Source organism: Caretta caretta, chromosome 10, assembly GCF_965140235.1.
Source record: "Caretta caretta isolate rCarCar2 chromosome 10, rCarCar1.hap1, whole genome shotgun sequence".
NCBI classification, from domain to species: domain Eukaryota; kingdom Metazoa; phylum Chordata; order Testudines; family Cheloniidae; genus Caretta; species Caretta caretta.
This window is the reverse complement of record NC_134215.1, coordinates 56,696,919-56,711,506: the sequence shown is the minus strand read 5'-3', so window position 1 is coordinate 56,711,506 and position 14,588 is coordinate 56,696,919. Positions and strand designations below refer to the sequence as shown.

The following is a 14,588-nucleotide window of genomic DNA, read 5'->3' as shown; positions in this document are numbered from 1 at the left end:
AGCTTGGGAGTGGCATTTTAAAACAGACTAGTTAAATTGCTTAAGTTAATTAGTTAATGAAGTAGTTTAACAACAAGTCACTATGCTTGATGAGTTTCCAACTTCTTCCTCTTTAAAGTTGTCTGATCAGACTCCCCGCATACTGCAACAAAATTACAACAAAAACATTTTGAAGATTTATTACTTTCTTTTATGTTCCTACATAATGATAATGGATCTCTAATTAGAGGGCTGAAGAGCACTGTGAAACCAAATAGTTTATTACAAAATTGTTAGAAGTATCAGAAGAGCAACTTGAAGTGCTAAATGGATCTCAGAGCCACCCTGCATGAGTGACAAAAAGTCTACTGAATGCTTATGATGCCAAATTGCATGTACATCTGCAGGTTGACTACATGCCAACAAATAATGTGAGTACAATCAAGAATACCTATTAGAAGACTGCTCCATAGAGTTTTATTTACTTTGGTAGCATCTGCCCCATAACGAGCCTCAGGAAAACACTCCCAACATGACAAAGTAGACCCTGAATATCTTTATCCATGGAAATACCAAGTCCGGCAGGCCTGACCTCACCTAGTCTTACAAAAAATGTTTCTCCTCTGAATCAACAGGAAAATATTTAGGAAATCAAGATAGCAGCAGCATGTGTCAGAACTACTTTGCTGACCCTCTATCACCCAGAGAGGGGCTCAAACAGAGAGGGGCTATTTAATCCTCAAGAAACCTATATTTGCACCTCTGCCCCTCAGTGTTAAAATGAGCAAGTTGAAACAGAAAGAGAAAAGAAAGGTTAAATTCCCTGGCTGCACTAAATAACAAGGATGGCAGAACAAGATAGCATGCTCATTACTGGCTAAGAAAGAGAAAGGAAGAGATAGTATGGTATTTAAGGCAGCCTGGGATATATTTAAGGCACAGAATTTGCACATGTGCAAAGAGAGGGCCAAATTGCGTTCTCAGTTACAACAACATAACCCTGGAGTGATATCTGTGGACATTTTCAGTGCATAGTTCTCATTCTGGTGCAGGCTTGAAACAGAAGATCTGCTCCTGGTACCATTCATCCCTGGCTTATATCTGCCTTCTGACCTTTACAACCAAGATGTGATCTCATCAGATGTGAAGGCTCACACTGTTTATTGCTATCCTGTTAAAGTCTGGGGAAAGATTTAGACACACAAAAGGCTCTACATTATGAGTAGCGGTGTAGGCTACTGCACTGTGGATGATTTAGAAATGTTGGTTTACTTTCAGGATTTATTGTATCTTAAAAAGGAGAGGTGAGGGGTCCAAGTTGATTTTTGTGTTTGACCCAAACTTGCAGGAGTGTAAGTTTTTTTTTTTTAAGATCTGAAATTTGCCACTCCTTTCTTTTAAAAAAGAGAGATAAAGCCTATCATCCATGGCAGACACATTATATATATAGCGCAATTTGTTTCTTTTCAGTGGCCTATGGTGTCTCAATTTGGACACCCACCATGTTGAGGCACCCAGTATCAAAGTTGAAAATTTTGGAGGTACTTTTCCTGCCACCTCACTTACTGAAGCTCATTTATAGAGTTTGTTGATAACTGTGCATATCCATTTAAGAAAAATTAGGGGAAAGCAGGTCATAATACCAGTGACACAGGAGCTTCCATTTCAACCCATGCAAGAGCAGTTTGGGAAAGGGATATGTGAAAGCAGAAATGTGAAGCACTACCAGAACCAGCAGAACCTATGTGCTTAAGGAAGCTTAGTTTGTGGATCAACGACCCTCTCAACCAAAATGGCTCTTTGATCTACTGCGTCAATACAGGTGCTGCACATGCACAGTAATCTTACATACTAAAACCATCTTCGTGAAATTTCCATTAGGAGAAACAAAAGCTACTGAACATTTATTGTAAATCCTGGTTTCTGAGAAGAGTCTTTTGAAAGCAAGTTTTCGTTTTAAACTATTAGTCACAGGTAAATGTTCAAAAGAAGTTGAACCAATCTCAGACCCTGAGTGCAGAAGTAGCATCATACAACTTTCTAAGATTTTTTCATACCCCAATCATTCAAAACTGCCAGCTGGATTTTTTTCAAATTATATTAAAAAAAAAACAGACTCAAACTGTGCTCCTATGCAGAGCCTGCTATGCTAAGCATCAGCCAACAGCAGATCTGAGCAGACAGCATATAAACTCTGTAATGATGATGGTTAGAGACAATTAGCTAGAGCAGCGTTGTCAGAACTACTGTAATAAATCAAGGCCTGAGCCTGCAACATTCTAAACCTCCCCTGAATGGTGCTGAGTGCTCCCAACCCCCTGACCCCAACGAGAGTGCTCAGCACCTCACTGGATTGGACCCCTAACCTGTAGGCTAGCAGAGTATAATAAAAATCTAACTTTTGCTGAATAACACGGATTAACAGTTAAAAGCAATAACAGTAAAGTTAAGGAGTAAAGGAAATTGCATTTTAATGGTCAGGTATCACTACAAGATCAATACTGACATTCATCCTGAACGCCCCCAGCTACCAGGTCTAGAAAAAATGCACAGTATTTCTTTGGCTGCCAAACCTGAACAGTACTAGCGACCTATGAGTTAATAGTTAATTTCCTTTTTTCTTTTAATCATAATCCCCTTAGTGCTCTAGTTGAATGTTTAAATTCCACGTACAGACCCAATGGGGTCACAGCAAGCAGGTTTACCCACTGTTCCACATTCATTTATCCAGTGCATTATTCCATGGCACTAGAGATGTATTAGATACAGTTTTCACTGCTGCCAGATTCAATAATGGAGTCCATCCTTAGGATATCCTGACTTTTGGGCAGCTTATGGAGTGTCATTTTACTATAATTACTTGGAGTGGGACTGGACACCTGGTTTCTCTTAGGCAGATTAAAGATGTTAAGAAAAAAAATCAAACTGTATATCTTATAGACAAAACAATGCCTAAATAAAAATACAAATGACGTATATGACCACCACCTTGGCAACTTCAAAAAAATAGAAGTAACACAATAGGCGTTGCCATGAGAAAGAACTGGAAATCAGAAAGTTTCAGAGTTATCTTCAAGTAAATTCTCACTGGTTTTAGTAAAAAAAAATTAATTACATATTTAGAGCCAGATTCTGCCACTAAGATAATTAATGGGACTGCTCAACAAGGTAGCTACTACTCAGCACAAGTAAAATCTGGTCCTTAGCAAGCTTCAATTCACAAAGGGCTAGATTGCAATACTCCTATTCATGCTAAATTGCACCTTACTCTGTGAATATCCAACCTCCAGGGGACTGCTCAGGTAATAATTTAGCATAAATTGAACATCAGCCATTGATGGGAGAGACAACAGTCACTATGCGAGATACTGTAACAGGTGCTCATATGGATTTTAAAGGATTTTTAAGACAATTTTAGAAGATAATTTTTTAAATGACACCACAGAATTGCTGACCTCACACTATGCTATAAATTTTTAATAGAGTCTTAGTTAACTATTTAGCTATTGTAGATCCAATCCTGAAATCCTTATGCTTGTGAGTGATCTGGAGCTCACACTAGTCCAAATGCAGTCAATGAGAGTGTTGCCTGAATAAGAATAGTAGGATTCGGTGCCAAGATATTAGGGTACCTAGCTGAAGTTTTCCTGTAAGAGAGAACACTACCATAGCCCTGCATCTGAATGGATACAGCAGAGTGAGAGGTGATGTCAGCTGGCATGCTGAAGGGAGTGCATGAGTGTTCATCAACCAGTAGTCATCACTAAGAAAAGCATTTTAAAATGACTACATTGACCCCTTCACTTCCCAAACCTCTGGCAGTGGGAGCCAGGAATACATGCATCTAGGTCAGTGGCACACTGGAGGATAGTGAGCTACCATGCCACTTGTATCTCCCTAAAGCTCTTTTCTCTTCATCAAGGTACCATTCACTCAGATTTCCCTGCTGAGCTTTGTTCTTTGTCCTCTGCTGTTAAAGTGATCCCCAAATGGGGGTTCCAGTAAGGGAGAGGTCAGCAAGCACAGAAGTTTAATCATTCAGTATTATACGTACCATCAAATTTAAGAGCAGCCATGTCTTATTAATAGCAGTGTTTTTAGAAGTCCAGGAATCATGTGAAGAACTGAACAAAATCAGAAAGTGAACTAAACAAAGAGGCAGTAGAAAACCCAGCACCTTACAAAATAGTATTATACTGTCCAGTTACAGACCCATGGATTATATGGAGTTACACACGATTAACATCTTTATTAAAAAGGGAGTGGGGGGAGAAGGCGGATCTCAGAAGGCAGCAATTCCTTTCTACTCTTATTGCAGGGCAAAATTCACCTCTATGAGGAGGACAAGCGTAAAGCTTGTTCCCCAGTTAAGCCTCTGGCATCTCACTGCTATATTCCTTCAGAACATGAAATGAAGGATAAAATGGTAATAAGCTTTGGGCTGGCTCTCTGTACAGGGATGAATTTCTCCCAGCATTGCCAACTCTCGAGAGTTTATCACAAGTCTCACAATATTTAGAGATTTTCTGGAAGAGCCATCTCCTGGAGCCCTGGATGACATGACATGACCAGCCCAGCTTTCATTACAATAGTAAGTTTCTAATCCTCTTAGCTTCAGAGAAAAGTTTGATCATCAAGAACCCTAAGGGCTCACAGAAACTATAAAGCAAAATGTATTGTTTAAAATCTCATGATTTATAAGCCAATCTCAATATTTTAGGGGCCTAACGTGACTTTTTATGCATCGTGTTGGCAGTACTGCACAATAATAAATTGGTAGTGACGGAATAGCAGAGCAGGGCCCCAGAAGTGCCTACATGGCGACATCTGTCATCTCACTAGAAACCTTTATTTCGAGAGGTTTAAGACTTGGCCGTTTCTCCAAACAAATCACATAGAGACTTGCTTTCTGTCTCACTAGCACACATACATTTCTCTCTATAAATAAGTGTAAATAGAACAAACATTAGTTTGCTCCTTAAGACTAGCACATAAGATGCAGGGGCATTACACAGTTGTGGCAAACAAGGAATTAACACCTCTCCCATTGCACAGATAGTCCCTTGTGCTGGGGTAACAAGAGGGTTGAATACCTTTGAGTCAGGAAAACTCCAAACCCAAGTCTCTTTAGACAGGGTTCATCTCCAAGGTGGGGAGTTTGTCCATTTACTTTCTGATCATATTAACTTTTTTTTTTAATTGTTTTCATGTTGTAAATACTAGAGGGAGCTCCAGAGATTTATGCCACTGGAGAATCCAGCCCTAATGCTGGAGGAGGAGATGACCTTCTGTATGCATCTCTTTGTTCTATCAAATCATTCCACCAGTTTGTATCATGCGATCACAAAGTGTGCTTTTAATTTGGCTCGGACAGTTACTTTTCCAGCAAAACAGAAGTGCCCCGTGCACTAGCAGAAAGAGGACACAAGTGTAATTACTGCCTTTCATGCCTGGGTAAGGACTCCCACAGGTTAACAATCTGTAGAGGACTGTGTTTGAAGGTCTGATACACCATGTAGAAAACCCTTCATTTTCAGTTTCTATTTTGTTTAAGAAGTTTCCCATGAATTTATAAGTGTTTATAACAAAAAAAAAATTTTTAAATGTAGAAAATCAGCAAAAAAATAACTTCAGTTTTAGGGGGTTAATATTGGGGGACAGGAAGACAGAAAAAAGCAACAAATAGAGAAAAGCAGAAGTATTGAAAGTAAAAGCAATTTAATGCTGTGGAGTGCACATTAACAGAACGTACACATATGCACACACATGTGTATCTTCCACTATGTTGCCTTACTTTAACAGACAGCCTTGCATTTATATTTACACTAATTTATTAACAACATAAATACATCTACCTAATGTACTGACTTTTCTTAATACAATCAATATTTTCATATATGAGTGGTTCAAATTTGCGTGAAAATTGGTAAAGACCGAACAATGACTTTTGTAAAACCTGGGGATTTTTAAGTTAAAAACAAATCTGTAAAAAACAAAAATGAATGCCACAAACCAAGTACTGTTCCTTTTCACTGTTCCTGTTTCCTTTCCTACATCATGCATTTAGGGCTTGATCCAAAAGCCATTCAAGTCAATGGGAGCTTTTCCATTGACTTCAATGGGCTTTGGATCAGGCCCTTACAGAAAATAGATTGTTTTCTCAGTATCTGTGGGAGCCACTAAGAATTTACAGAAGTAATTTTTTTAAACCTGTCTTGCCACATAATGAGTATGGAATCTTCCTGTTAACAGAATATCCAAAATAAATACGGGAATGGGATGCCAAAAGGTAGCAACACAGAACCGCCAGGAACATGTCAAATAGCCAAAAAGGAAGTGCTAAAGCTGCAATTTTAAAAAAAGACATTAATAAATCCAAAGGACACACACTGTATCACGTGATTTCTTTATACATTAAAAGAATTTGTATTATAGTTTTGATGCCTAATATACTTCTCATGTGAATACATTAAAGCACTAGTCGGTAAATATTAATATCCCTCTGGAATATTAATATTTGGAATCAGAGGAACAGCCGTGTTAGTCTGTATTCGCAAAAAGAAAAGGAGTACTTGTGGCACCTTAGAGACTAACCAATTTATTTGAGCATGAGCTTTCGTGAGCTACAGCTCACTTGCTGTAGCTCACGAAAGCTCATGCTCAAATAAATTGGTTAGTCTCTAAGGTGCCACAAGTACTCCTTTTCTTTTTGCGAATATTTGGAATATTAATATCCTATATATATATATATATATATAGGGGAACAGAGAAAGAGGCTAGATGACTTGATCAAGGTCACAGAGCAAATCAGTGACAGTGTTGAAAGGTAGAAGCCCAGCTCCTGACAGCCAATCTGAGCATCGAGCCAATATTGCCTTTTTATTTACAATGATCATTTACGCCCAGTTTGCACTGCACCATTTCAAGTACAATGCTTGCCATTAAGAAGTCAAACACGTGTCAGCAGTTACCACTACTTGGCATCTCCAGCTGCCACTATGTGGTAGAGGTTGGCAAGTGTTGATGGTTTAATGGCAATCACTGCCAAGATTATAAATACTGACCAAAGCTCCAAGAATGCCACAATTCTGCAGCTGTAGAAGCCAATGTAGAAGTGGGCGCCTTTCCAGCTCTAAATTCACAGGGCCCCTGTCATAAATATAAAGGGAAGGGTAAACCCCTTTGAAATCCCTCCTGGCCAGGGGAAAGCTCCTCTCACCTGTAAAGGGTTAAGAAGCTAACGGTAACCTCGCTGGCACCTGACCAAAATGACCAATGAGGAGACAAGATACTTTCAAAAGCTGGGAGGAGGGAGAGAAACAAAGGGTCTGTGTCTGTCTGTATGCTGTGTCTTTGCCGGGGATAGACCAGGAATGGAATCTTAGAACTTTTAGTAAGTAATCTAGCTAGGTATGTGTTAGATTATGATTTCTTTAAATGGCTGAGAAAAGAATTGTGCTGAATAGAATAACTATTTCTGTCTGTGTATCTTTTTTGTAACTTAAGGTTTTGCCTAGAGGGGTTCTCTATGTTTGTGAATCTAATTACCCTGTAAGATATCTACCATCCTGATTTTACAGGGGGGATTTCTTTATTTCTATTTACTTCTATTTTCTATTAAAAGTCTTCTTGTAAAAAACTGAATGCTTTTTCATTGTTCTCAGATCCAAGGGTTTGGGTCTGTGGTCACCTATGCAAATTGGTGAGGCTTTTTATCCAACATTTCCCAGGAAAGGGGGGGTGCAAGTGTTGGGAGGATTGTTCATTGTTCTTAAGATCCAAGGGTCTGGGTCTGTAGTCACCTAGGCAAATTGGTGAGGCCTTTTACCAAACCTTGTCCAGGAAGTGGGGTGCAAGGTTTTGGGAAGTATTTTGGGGGGAAGGACGCGTCCAAACAGCTCTTCCCCAGTAACCAGTATTAGTTTGGTGGTGGTAGCGGCCAGTCCAAGGACAACGGATGGAATATTTTGTACCTTGGGGAAGTTTTGACCTAAGCTGGTAAAGATAAGCTTAGGAGGTTTTCATGCAGGTCCCCACATCTGTACCCTAGAGTTCAGAGTGGGGGAGGAACCTTGACAGCCCCAAAGCAAAATCCTCTTATTTTTCTGCCTGACAGCTTTGGAGCCCAATGCTGGGCAGAGGGAGTGCAACAGCAAGTGCATAAACCACTGGATTGCCAATGTCATTCAAAATTGGAAGAGGAACTGTGATGGTTCTCAGGGGACCCAGGACTGCACGTTACCTTGTTGCCCTTTGTCTCTAGCTAGAGGGAGTACTGCCTTTGATAGCTGGGTGTCAGCTCCCTAACACAGCCAGCCTTTCAGCTACTCAAGCACTGTCATCCAGGCTATGCCAGTCCTGTCTTTGCCTTGCAGGTTAACAAGAGGTGCACCTCAATCCCCTTGAATCATAACAATCCCCTGTGATCTCCAGCTCAGCACAGAAATCCCAGATCCTCTGCTCACAAAGGAGACATGTACTCCAGTTTAACCTTAAATCAGTGCCCCTGTAGAACACACAGCACTTAACGCGTACTCATAACAAAATATAAGAAAGTTTATTTAAGAATAGAGGTTCCACTAGAAACAAGAGCAACTAATAGAAACAGATGGTTACACTACAAAACAAAAATCATAAAACATAAACTAGGGCCTACAATTATTTCCTATCTAAGAAAGTAGGTTTCCCTTCCATCCCCAAAGTTCAGTCTGTCAGAGAGCTGGCTGGCCTCCCAGGAACCAGGACTCTGGCTTGGGGAGAGGAGAAATTTGGGCAAGAAGATCAGGATAGAGATTCCCTCCTACCAATCCTTTCCTTGCATGGCCTAATGAGACACCCCTCCTCAGTGACAAAAGCCCGGATGCTACCTCCAGGAGAAGCATGCTGGACTTGCAGAAGCAAGTGCGGCGTGCTACAGATTGCCTCAGGTTGCTTCTACTCCAAACTGCAATTTCTAGGGCAGCTGCAGAGATATTCCCATGACCTCTTTTCTCAGAGCTGCAGGTTCGTATCTAATGCAAAAGTAATCCCTTTTGCACTGCCACAGAGGCTGCAGTTTGCCCCAGCAATATAGGGGGTAATCAGGGGCTTGCAGCAGCATTAAGATCCTGACAGTCACCAAAAGTGGGAACCCTAACATTAAAACACCCAAAGCATGGACAGAGAGACTATCTCAGTAAAGGAAAAGTGAATTAACATCAGAATATAGTAGTAAGGGTTGTATCCTGTTACATCAAATTTATCAAGTACCTTTCATTTAGGCAATAATCATAATTCACAGAGGAAGATTCTTGAATATAAGACGTACAAGCAGCTATGGTTATGGTTGCAGCAACATTTACAGTCCAAGACCAGCCCTTTCTCTGGGATTCAAAACTTCCTGCAACTTTTGCCTTCCCACCTCCAAAATGAAGATCTTTGCAAAGTGGGATAACAGGTCAGCCACTCTGAAGCCTCAGGAGTGTGAAAAAGTACATTCTCCCCATTTAGAAGTGCTTGAAACTCCCCCATCCACCATTTAAAGGTTCCTCTCCTGAATGTTGCCCTTTGCCATGGAAATAGCCTTTATTGATGAAAAACACTTTTTAGGGTTAGAGGAAACTGATTTAGATTGAACAGAGGGAGGAATCAGCAAAACCGCACTGTGCACATACATCATACTTGTCACGAGGAGCTCCAGAAAGGTTACAATGCATATGCACCTGTGGCTGATTTAGCTGTGCAGTGAAGAGCATAGTGAGAGCATGCAGAAGCTGAGGCAAGACTCCATAGGAGTGCAGGTGCATTTTATAAGCTGTCCGCCTTAGAGGCTCAATCTCTATGGCCCTTGCAAGGTGTGAAGGGGTTTAAGAAGGCTGCTGTGTGACTGTAAGGTAAGCAAGAGACTAACTCATGCCCTGCAGTAAGGATCAGCCCTGGTGCAAAGATTATTGAAATTAATGTAGTTCTTTCTATTCCCTTCAATGGGCCTTGGATTGGAATGTAGGGTGGGACAGGTTATTCCAGTGCTGTGTAGGCAAGTATTTCCAGCTTGTGGAATTAATACTTGCTATAGCCAGGTATCGCAAGCCAGATGAGCTTTGGAGTCCTAGAGACTGAAGTTCCTGTTTACCTTTGTGTTAATCTCCTCTCTTTTTTGAGAAAAAACAAACCTAGGAAGTTCTATTAGACAACTAGGTTAAGGGAATGATCAGATTACTTGGGTAAGGATGCAAACAAAAAAACAAAAAACCCAGGAAATGCCAAAGCAAAGGTTGCACAAAGCAGTATGCAGTAGGATACAGGGCCAGAGCCTTAAGCAGTATTAAAAAACACCACCACCCACACATTGGTGTAAATGAGCAAACTGAGCCACCCAGATTTACACCAATTGAGGATATAGCCAATGGGCCTTAATTACATAATATTTCTCAACATAATACCATACAATTGTTCTACAACCTCATGACAGATACATACAGGATGAGCAGATGCCCTGATTTTATAGGGAGAGTCCCGATACTTGAGGCTTTATCTTATATAGCCATCTATATCCTGCTCCCCCTTCCCAACACACTTACTAGGGTGACAGGATAGCAAGTGTCATTTTCTAGCATCATGTGCTATCCCGACTGCCAGAGAAACAGTCCAGAGAAGTCATTCAGATGAGAAGTACACAATAAACCACTTGTACACAACATCCAACAGGCTAACTATATAGCCTAGAGTAATCAGCTGGCATATATAGGCCACTAAATTCACAGCCAAATTAACCTCATAGTTAACTGACTCATCCACTCACTTGCACTTATGGCAGGCTGTGCTGCCATTTGAAAAGAAAATTGTTCAGACACATAACATATGAAAAGCCTTGCGCTCTCACAGGTAAGTGCTCAAGCTTGTTAAGATATAATGGAACTTTACGAGGACTACAGGAGTGAAGTATAAAAGAATGAAAAGTTACAAAATGTTACATATACACCTAATGTGACAGAAAAAATACTGACAGAGACAAGATACTGATTAGATGGAACACTGGTCTCAGCCAACATGGCAATTATCTTCCTGTGAGAACAGCATCTTCTCTATTTGCCAGAATTGATGGGTTTACGTAATTAAAGCCTATGATGATAGTGCAGAGGCCATTGTTAAAGTTGTGCATGCACACTTGACTTTTAAGCACTTACCTACCCAAACTTAATGTTCTCTTAGGGCCTGATCCAAAACCCTGGGGAGTCTTGAGTTCAGTGGACTTTGCATCAGGCCCTTAATGCAGGGGACATTTGGTGGAATTTTCATTTAAATGCAGAGCCTAAACCCAAACACCATTGCCACAGTTTTATACTCGCACAGCTCCACTGGGATCAAAGGGCCTACAATAGCAAAAAAGCAGTGTAAAGAAGTGGAGGATTGGGCCCAAAATGATGACAGCAGATAAACTGTTATTTTCAACATCTCCAGAGTTACTCTCTTGGGCCCCTGCCAAGTCTTCCAAAGGGTTCGAATCTCTTTTTTTATTGCAGCTTTTGGTTTTAATTGAGGGAAGGTTTAAAAAAGACAGTTATCCATGTTCTCAAAAGCAAATGTTTTATACTCTCATCATAAAACACATCACTGCACACCAGTAACCCTAATTAATTTTCTGCAACTAAATCAACTGTTGTGAGCAAACCTGTTTTATGAAGCAGGAAAAGAGAGAAAAACTGTATAATACATAGCTAGTGCAAACACTATTTAGCGTTTTGATTCCAATGGAACTACTCCAGATTTAAGTCAGTGTAAATAAGAGCAGGATTTGATCTATTCCTAAAAGCTAACTAGCAAGAATCAGGGGCCAGATTAAGGCATTAGGTTCTCAGGTAAGTGTGCTGGGTATTCTGACCATACTTATGTTTAAGGCACCTATAAGATACCTCAAAAACCAGAGCAGCTTGTCTAGTCTTTCTAGCCTTCGGACACTTGTTATTTGAAGGATATCTGTTTTTTCGCTGAAGACACTCACTCTCAGAGCATAGTTAGAGAATCAGGATATCAACTCTATTGTTACAACAGAATATTCTGAAATTTTCACAAGCCCCTCCCCCCCAAAAGAGTTGAGCATTACAAAAGTCTGGAGAATGTCACCATTTTCTTTAATTTTGAATCCTTGATGATGTCTAAATGACCTGTAATCATATCCATCACCAGACCTTGTGCCAGGGAGAAGTCCAGGTTGGCAGAAACATTTACCGTAGGACTGATGGACCAGTTAGGTGAGTCACAGTGCACTGATGGTACCATGGTCAGCAGTAAACTCGGCAAAGCACTGGTCTCTTCCAGTGCATTCCCTTATCACAGAACACAAGGCAGGGACAAGAGCAGGGTGCATACAAGACTGGTGAGATGTCAGAAGATAATAAGCACTGGCTTCTCTCATCCACAGAATTGTGTAATTGTGCTATGCTTGAGACACTAGCAAAATTAGTGATACTATTCTTCAATCCAAAGAACAAAGTCTTATCAGTAGAGGGATGCATAGAAAACAATGATGATTTCTACTATTGCTGTTGGGAATTCATATCACCACAGTGACTACTTAATTCTGCCATGTCAGACTTGAAATTTCTTTAGAGTAAAGGAAAAACTTACATTTTTAGCAAAGGACATTTATTTATTCAAGGGCTTTTTATAAAAAAAGTGTCCTGGAGAAAAGGAGTACGGCAATACCATTTGTGAAACACTAATCCCAGTGGTAACAGTGAGCCAGATTCTACAATGCAGCCAGTTTGCTCCATGTTGCTGGCATAATCTGGTCCTAAGGGGAGTTTACCAGCCTAGGGGAGATCACCCAGGGAGTGTAAAGGGGTTCCTCTGGTGATTTAGAGATGGACTCTTACACCTCTCCTCCTTCCTGCTAAATACTTGTCTCCCACAAGTATATTCATTATTTTAATTTATACATGTCAATTATAGGAAAAGTGATATTTTGAGATGTTTCTATACTACCCCAATCCTGCACTGAATTTTCAGCCTCAAGGAGCCACTACAGCTCCATGTAAATTGGAGCAACCCATAGGGTGTTCTAGCACAATTTCCAGGGACCAGCCTGGCACAGCGCAGCATCAGGGGAGTGCAATAGGGAGCTGCAAGACACCCACCCACCCTTCCCAATTTGCACACTGCATCAAACTGGACCCCTGGATATGGCCCAACATGTCTATTACCAAACTGAAGAGATTAGGGTCTTCATCCTCCATAAAAATAACTAACTTTTTTCCCTTAAGCTCTTGTACAAACCCTCTGGAATGAGCTCTTGGGTTATCTGGATGGGACAAGTTCCAAAACAAGAAGAGGCTCCCTCTTCCTTACATACGCTATGATTACAACCACCCCCTGTTAGTCAGTGCGAAGGAAAAAGCAGCTCTGAAATGGTTCCTTATGGGAAAAGAATCAAGTAACAATAAAAGAAGGGCTAGAAATCCCCCAGATGAGATCAGAAATGTGCCAGGAGAGAATGCCTTCAAAGCTACAGTCCTCATGATCTGAGATTAACTAACTTATAGCACAGGATCACATTAGCAGCCCAGGAGTACTTGTGGCACCTTAGAGACTAACAAATTTACTAAAGCAAATACATTTATTATGCTCTAATAAATTGGTTAGTCTCTAAGGTGCCACAAGTACTCGCGTTCTTTTTGCGGATACAGACTAACCCGGCTGCTACTCTGAAACCTGTCAATTAGCAGCCCAGGACTCTGTACCATCCACGGGGGGGGCCTCAAGGGGGCCTGAGGTGCAGGTGCAGGGTGGATGACAGGGGTGCTGAATAGTCACTTACGCCCTGTGGGACCCAACTGGCCAATCCCCCCTCGGAACTGTGACTCTACAACGTGTCCCACCGTGGCAAACTCCAGCCTCAGCACATGGGGCTCTCCGCAGCCCTTCAAACCACCACCAGAGAGACACGTTCCGCATGTTCCCCAGAGGGAAATGACACCCCGTACGCACCGGCTAAAGCCCCTCTCACTCCAAAAGCACCAGGTCACTCTCCGATCCAAGTGAGCTGCCTCTCTCCTTCCCGATCCCCCCGCTGGAGTAGGGGGATGCCTGCAGGCCGGCTGGGGAGCGGGGCAGGGCTGGAGACCTGCTGGAGCACGCGGAGCGTTTACCTTGTCAGTATCAGCGGCAGCTCACGTCCAGTCCCCCCACGGTGAGGATCCCTCTGTGCTGCTGATGCAGAGCCTGATGCCCAGGCAGCCTCAGCCCATGGAGAGCAGCGGGGAGCCCCGCAGGAATGCCCGGCGCACAGCCCGGCAGCGGCTGCTGCAAACCCCTGCGGGATCCGAGGCAGGCTCCCAGGCTGCGGGGAAAGCGCCCCACTCGCGGGCGCCCCTCCGCGCTCCCTTTTCCCTCCTGCCTGAACGGGCAGAGAAACACGCCGTCAACAGCAGCGGCGGACGAGCTGCTGTCCCTGCTGCCACCTGGCGGCTCTGCTGCAGAACCGCATCTCCCGCTCGGCTCACAGCGGTTCCCTCCGCACCTCGACACAGGCCGACACTGCTTAGCTAACAACCCTGGACATTTAAGAAACTGCGAGTCAGAGCCAGGCGCGCCTCGTTGTCATCTCCCTCTTCTCCCCCCCCCCCCCCCCC

The 14,588-nt window shown here is 42.1% G+C and overlaps 1 protein-coding gene across 1 annotated transcript in view; it reads right to left on the bottom strand.

Annotated features, from left to right (window-relative positions):
* The window catches only part of THSD4 (thrombospondin type 1 domain containing 4), a 612,634-nt gene extending 598,259 nt beyond the window's left edge, over positions 1-14,375 (bottom strand). The window contains exon 1 of the mRNA XM_048867069.2: positions 14,106-14,375. The gene's annotated coding sequence lies outside the window, so the exon portion shown is untranslated. The remainder of the gene's footprint in view (positions 1-14,105) is intronic.
* Between the last annotated feature and the right edge of the window lie 213 nt (positions 14,376-14,588).